We start from the raw sequence: 7,120 nt of genomic DNA, 5'->3' as shown, positions 1-7,120 counted from the left end.
ACAAGGCCATATGTGATTTGTCCACTAGTTACCTCTCTTGTCTCGTAGTACTCTCCTCCTTTCTCATTCCCCTTTGGCCACAGTGACCACAAAGAAAGGGCTTTGGCACCATCTGTTCTTTCAGCCTGGAACATTCTTTCCCACAAATGTCTGCATGATTACCTCCCTCATCTCTTTTATGTCTTTGATTAAATGTCCCCTTTCAACGCGACTTACCCCTAAACATCTAATTTCAAATGCCCCTCCCCACCACACATACAATTCCCATTTACCTTGTCTTATTTTGTTCTTTTCTTGAATGCATTTTGTTCTTTCAACACATTATGTAATTTACTTCCTTATTCTGATTGTTTGCTTGTGTCTGCACACTAGAAGGCAAGCTCTTCAAAGCCAGGGTGGTGGTGGTGGTTGTTTAGTATGTATGTCTGATTGTTCACTCATTTGTCACAGTAGTGACTGGCATGTAGGAGGTGCTCAATAAATGTTCGTTGAATGAATAAATATGTATTACCAACATCCTCCATGTGCGTTCAACTTTTTTTAATCCAGTGAAGAGTGAGAGGGAGATGTTAATGTCCCCCACAAAATTGTTTCCCTCAATTTCCCCTTATGGTTGCACCATCATCGACAAAATCCCAAAGACAAAGAAAACTGTTTCTAACACGTATAATAGGCAGAGGGTAAATAACCCTGAGGAACAAAAACAGACGATAAATAGCACACCAAACAGTGAAACAGACAAGCAAAGAAAACACATTAGGGCACCCACGAATCAATGAACACTGTTCACAAACAATTTGGTAGTGGTGGTGAGGGTAAGGAAACAAACTACTTTGTTCAACTGTGCTCACACAGGAGTGTTGTAAAAAAAAAAAAAATGTCCATGAATGTTACTGTTGTATCTGAGAGGTGTTGGGACAGTGTTGGAGAGGAAGTTCACTCATTATACGGTAACCTCCCTTGGATGACTCCTGGGAGAAACCTACCTCAGGGAACAGCATAGTTATTCCTTCTGTGCAGTCATTCAGGTTTGACCTCAGGGATACTGTGACTCCTGTTGGTGATCACCTTTCCTCTTCTTTTTTTTTTTAAGATGTTATTTATTTATTCATGAGAGACAGAGAGGCAGAGACACAGGCAGAGGGAGAAGCAGGCTCCCTGCAGGGAGCCCGATGCGGGACTCAACCCAGGACCCCGGGATCACTGACCTGAGCAAAAGGCAGACGGTCAACCACTGAGCCACCCAGGTGCCCCAACTTTCTCTCTTTCTATTTAGGCAGCTTGAAACCGTAGATCCACATCTCTGGCCAACTGGCAGTAAATGCATAGAACCTTATGGCATGTGCTTTGTGTTCATCTGATTAGACTTCCACATTGTAATTTGGCCTTGATTTCCTCACCCAATATATTTATTGAAATCTTGATTTTCTTTTGCATTGATGTATTTTGTAAGCCGTGTGATTCCTCAGCTCAAAGCCTGCCGATGGCTTCTGATCTCACCCAGAGTAAAAAAAAAAGAGAGAAGACTCAAATTAATAAAATCATGAATGAGAAAGGAGAGATCACTACCAACACCAAGGAAATACAAACGATTTTAAAAACATATTATGAACAGCTATATGCCAATAAATTAGGCAATCTAGAAGAAATGGACGCATTCCTGGAAAGCCACAAACTACCAAAACTGGAACAGGAAGAAATAGAAAACCTGAACAGGCCAATAACCAGGGAGGAAATTGAAGCAGTCATCCAAAACCTCCCAAGACACAAAAGTCCAGGGCTAGATGGCTTCCCAGGGGAATTCTATCAAACGTTTAAAGAAGAAACCATACCTATTCTACTAAAGCTGTTCAGAAAGATAGAAAGAGATGGAGTACTTCCAAATTCGTTCTATGAGGCCAGCATCACCTTAATTCCAAAACCAGACAAAGACCCCACCAAAAGGGAGAATTACAGACCAATATCCCTGATGAACATGGATGCCAAAATTCTCAACAAGATACTAGCCAATAGGATCCAACAGTACATTAAGAAAATTATTCACCATGACCAAGTAGGATCTATCCCCGGGACACAAGGCCGGTTCAATACTTGTAAAACAATCAATGTGATTCATCATATCAGCAAGAGAAAAACCAAGAACCATATGATCCTCTCATTAGATGCAGAGAAAGCATTTGACAAACTACAGCATCCATTCCTGATCAAAACTCTTCAGAGTGTAGGGATAGAGGGAACATTCCTCGACATCTTAAAAGCCATCTACAAAAAGCCCACAGCAAATATCATTCTCAATGGGGAGGCACTGGGAGCCTTTCCCCTAAGATCAGGAACAAGACAGGGATGTCCACTCTCACCACTGCTATTCAACATAGTACTGGAAGCCCTAGCCTTAGCAATCAGACAACAAAAAGACATTAAAGGCATTCAAATTGGCAAAGAAGAAGTCAAACTCTCCCTCTTCGCCGCTGACCCAAAAGCCTCCACCCCAAGATTGCTAGAACTCATACAGCAATTTGGTAGCGTGGCAGGATACAAAGTCAATGCCCAGAAATCAGTGGCATTTCTATACACTACCAATGAGACTGAAGAAAGAGACATTAAGGAGTCAATCCCATTTACAATTGCACCCAAAAGAATAAGATACCTAAGAATAAACCTAACCAAAGAGGTAAAGGATCTATACCCTAAAAACTACAGAACACTTCTGAAAGAAATTGAGGAAGACACAAAGAGATGGAAAAATATTCCATGCTCATGGACTGGAAGAATTAATATTGTGAAAATGTCAATGTTACCCAGGGCAATATACACGCTTAATGCAACCCCTATCAAAATACCATGGACTTTCTTCAGAGAGTTAGAACAAATTATTTTAAGATTTGTGTGGAATCACAAAAGACCCCGAATAGCCAGGGGAATTTTAAAAAAGAAAACCATATCTGGGGGCATCACAATGCCAGATTTCAGGTTGTACTACAAACCTGTGGTCATCAAGACAGTGTGGTACTGGCACAAAAACAGACACATAGATCAATGGAACAGAAGAGAGAACCCAGAAGTGGACCCTGAACTTTATGGCCAACTAATGTTCGATAAAGGAGGAAAGACTATCCATTGGAAGAAAGACAGTCTCTTCAATAAATGGTGCTGGGCAAATTGGACATCCACATGCAGAAGAATGAAACTAGACCACTCTCTTTCACCATACACAAAGATAAACTCAAAATGGATGAAAGATCTAAATGTGAGACAAGATTCCATCAAAATCCCAGAGGAGAACACAGGCAACACCCTTTTTGAACTCGGCCACAGTAACTTCTTGCAAGATACATCCACGAAGGCAAAAGAAACAAAAGCAAAAATGGACTATTGGGACTTCATCAAGATAAGAAGCTTTTGCACAGCAAAAGATACAGTCAACAAAACTAAAAGACAACCTACAGAATGGGAGAAGATATTTGCAAATGACGTACCACATAAAGGGCTAGTTTCCAAGATCTATAAAGAACTTCTTAAACTCAACAGCAAAGAAACGAACAATCCAATCATGAAATGGGCAAAAGACATGAAGAGAAATCTCACAGAGCAAGACATAGACATGGCCAACATGCACATGAGAAAATGCTCTGCATCACTTGCCATCAGGGAAATACAAATCCAAACCACAATGAGATACCACCTCACACCAGTGAGAATGGGGAAAATTAACAAGGCAGGAAACCACAAATGTTGGAGAGGATGCAGAGAAAAGGGAACCCTCCTGCACTGTTGGTGGGAATGTGAACTGGTGCAGCCACTCTGGAAAACTGTGTGGAGGTTCCTCAAAGAGTTAAAAATAGACCTGCCCTACGACCCAGCAATTGCACTATTGGGGATTTACCCCCAAGATACAGATGCAATGAAATGCAGGGACACCTGCACCCCGATGTTTATAGCAGCAGTGTCCACAATAGCCAAACTGTGGAAGGAGCCTCGGTGTCCATCGAAAGATGAATGGATAAAGAAGATGTGGTTTATGTATACAATGGAATATTACTCAGCCATTAGAAACGACAAATACCCACCATTTGCTTCAACATGGATGGAACTGGAGGGTATTATGCTGAGTGAAGTAAGTCAATCAGAGAAGGACAAACATTATATGTTCTCATTCATTTGGGGAATATAAATAATAGTGAAAGGGAATATAAGGGAAGGGAGAAGAAATGTGTGGGAAATATCAGAAAGGGAGACAGAACATAAAGACTCCTAACTCTGGGAAACCAACTAGGGGTGGTGGAAGGGGAGGAGGGCGGGGGGTGGGGGTGAATGGGTGACGGGCACTGAGGGGGGCACTTGACGGGATGAGCACTGGGTGTTATTCTGTATGTTGGTAAATTGAACACCAATAAAAAGAAATTTATTATAAAAAAAAAAAGGAAGCCCAGTTCTTGGCCTGTAAAGAATACCAGATTTTTTTTTTTATAAGCTCATTATGCTTTAATATGATGATGGATCATCCCTGCCCGCCAGCACCATCCTCGGAATGGTGATGAAGGTCGAGACACCCGAGAATACCAGATTTAATTTCTGGCTAACTCTCCGGGGCTTCCTCTCCCCTTCACTCACTCTGCCCTACTCAAACTGGAATCAGCTTATACTTTTAATAAAATCTTCTGTTTCTGGGGTGATTGTGCCACATGATACATGTCGCAGCCACAGACTTTTTTTTTTAAACCCAGCTTTTGATGGCAAGTCTCCAAGTCTGCTTGCCCCTTGTGCATGCCAACATTTGAATAAAGCACATCTGTTGATCATATCCCCAAATGCTATGTATTTTGCTACTCTTTCCACCAATAGCATTGCTGGTGTACCTGTCTGGTCAGTACTAAATTCTTGTCCTACAGCTCACCCTCTGAGAAGAAAGAGTCACCAGCCACCACTGAGACCATTAGATCCGTGATGACAGCTACCTTCTATCTTAGTGTATACATATTGCCTGCCAGAAAAAGAAGATCTGAGTCCATTTACTGGGGCCTTTCTACAAAACAACACTCATCACCCTTGTGGTCATTTATCTCTGGCTTTCTCCATCCATGTGAATCCACCAAACTTCCAAGGCTCCCTCCCCCAGCTTATCCAGTATGATCGTCCCCTCCCTACTTGGATAATTTCCCACAGCCTGCACTGCTAGCCCAAGATGGGGAAATGGAATACGCAATACAAGAGAGGCTAGACTTTCAGTGGCAATGTGGTATCGCCAAAGCCTTCTTTACCTAGAAGGATCCTGCCTAGAGGACTGATCCCCAGAGCCACGTGGGAAGTGCCCTGGTTAGGTCTAAACATTCTAACGACTGAATCCTTGGAAATCCAGGCCTCTGGAAATCTGTGGTATGGGATTTCATCAATTTGGAGGTGCACAGGAAAGCCAATGGGGCACAAATAGTTTGAGGGTCATGAGTTATTTATTACCGGAAGGTTCAGGGTCAAGGCCCAGAAGGTTTCTCTCTTTTGCTTCCTTCCACCTCAGGGAATGGCCTTAGGCAATGCCTCTGGAGCCAGTTCACTCAGTCTTCTCTGACCGGCACTGCCAGCCCTTCCTTCCAGATCTTGTTCTTGTGTTTAACCCACCATATGGACTTGACATCCTCACCAGGGAAAATTTGGAAATTGGGGAAAGTTACCAGGATGAATTAAAAAAAAAAACACCATAATTCCACAACCAATGTATAGTCACTCTTAGTTCTTAATTTACTCCCCATGGGTCTCTTTCCTATGGGAGTAAGATAATATAGCACATAACCCACTACCATGAGATCCAGTGGTGTCCCTTGCTGCATCCCAGACATTGCTGTGTCTGGGAGCATGTGTGATGATCTGCAAAAATGATCTTCCTTCCCCCTACCCACTTACCCCCATCCTTCATGGAAAAAGATGGAAAAAGATGCTTAGCCCCAACATTAGTCAGGCAATAAAATATATATATATATATATTTTTTTTTATTTATTTAAATTCCGGTTAGTGAACATGCAGTGTAATATTAGTTTCGGGTGTCCAGTATTGTAGTTCAACACTTCCATACATCAACACCCAGTGCTCATCACAAGTGCGCTCCTTAATCCCCATCGCCTATTTAACCCATACCCCCACCCCACCCCCCACCTTCCTTCTGGTAACCATCAGTTTGTTCTCTAGAGTTAAGAGTCTGTTTCTTGGTTAGGCAATTAAAATAATTAGTCACAGTGAAATACCATTTCTTTTCTATCAGAGGACTATTTGATTTAGGGATGGAAAAGGACTAGGAAATGAAATCCTAAGGAAGAAAGAACCAGGAAGCCCAGCATGGCCCACTAACAGCACTGTGGCTGTGTGAGGGGAGTGGTGATATCCCTTACCCAGGTTGGTCCCCTGGCCCAGTTCCTATGGGACTGGATATGAATCCAATGAGGGGCTGAGAGTAAAAACCAGAAGAGTTGTTTCCATAATAAGAGTGATGAAGCAGTGCAAATCACTCAGCACAGGCCAAATGGCTTCCTTTCATGGTGGGTGACCACCATGTGCAACTGGTGGGCCTGTGGTCAGCCCAAGGGATGCCCCTGTGCCACCAAGCACCACAGGAGCCACTCTCAGAGAGATCTGATACCTGGGTCCAGTGCCCTGGATTCTTTTGTAGATGCGGCTGAATAAAAACAGGGTTAACACCAGGTCAGCAGAAGAGGCTCATCGCCAATCTCATCCCTGCCTTTTTCTCTGGATGCTCCAGAACTCCTAGTGAGCTCTGAATCAACATATTCAGCAGTCCCAGCTGGGGTATGTGATGGCCACCAAGGTTATCACCAGGCTTAGGCATGGATGGACAGGCTCGATGGCATATCCGGACATATGATTCCGTATCTTCACCCGAGAATAGAATACAATGGAATGGAATGGAATGGAATGAAATGACAGAGGAGATCGGAAATATGGGCGTGGGGGAGGCTTAAGAGTGCTGTGATTAAAGAATTGATCCAAGTCCTAAATGACCAAATTGTTCTGATCATTTAGGAAAACACACACACACACACACAACCGAAAGAAAATCTTCCACATTTCTAGCTGAGAAACTTTGGAGATGGGGCTTGGATTATCAAGTGTTAA

The 7,120-nt window shown here is 42.8% G+C and overlaps 1 long non-coding RNA gene across 1 annotated transcript; it reads right to left on the bottom strand.

Annotated features, from left to right (window-relative positions):
- Nucleotides 1-650: 650 nt before the first annotated feature.
- Nucleotides 651-6,868, bottom strand: LOC119868208. The gene is made up of 2 exons (XR_005385967.1): nt 6,627-6,868; nt 651-1,490 (listed from the first exon to the last, which is right to left on the bottom strand). It is a non-coding gene; the product is annotated as an uncharacterized LOC119868208 (long non-coding RNA).
- Between the last annotated feature and the right edge of the window lie 252 nt (nt 6,869-7,120).

Source organism: Canis lupus, chromosome X, assembly GCF_011100685.1.
Source record: "Canis lupus familiaris isolate Mischka breed German Shepherd chromosome X, alternate assembly UU_Cfam_GSD_1.0, whole genome shotgun sequence".
NCBI lineage: Eukaryota > Metazoa > Chordata > Mammalia > Carnivora > Canidae > Canis > Canis lupus.
The sequence above is the reverse complement of the archived record's forward strand: the minus strand, read 5'-3'. Positions and strand labels throughout refer to the sequence as shown.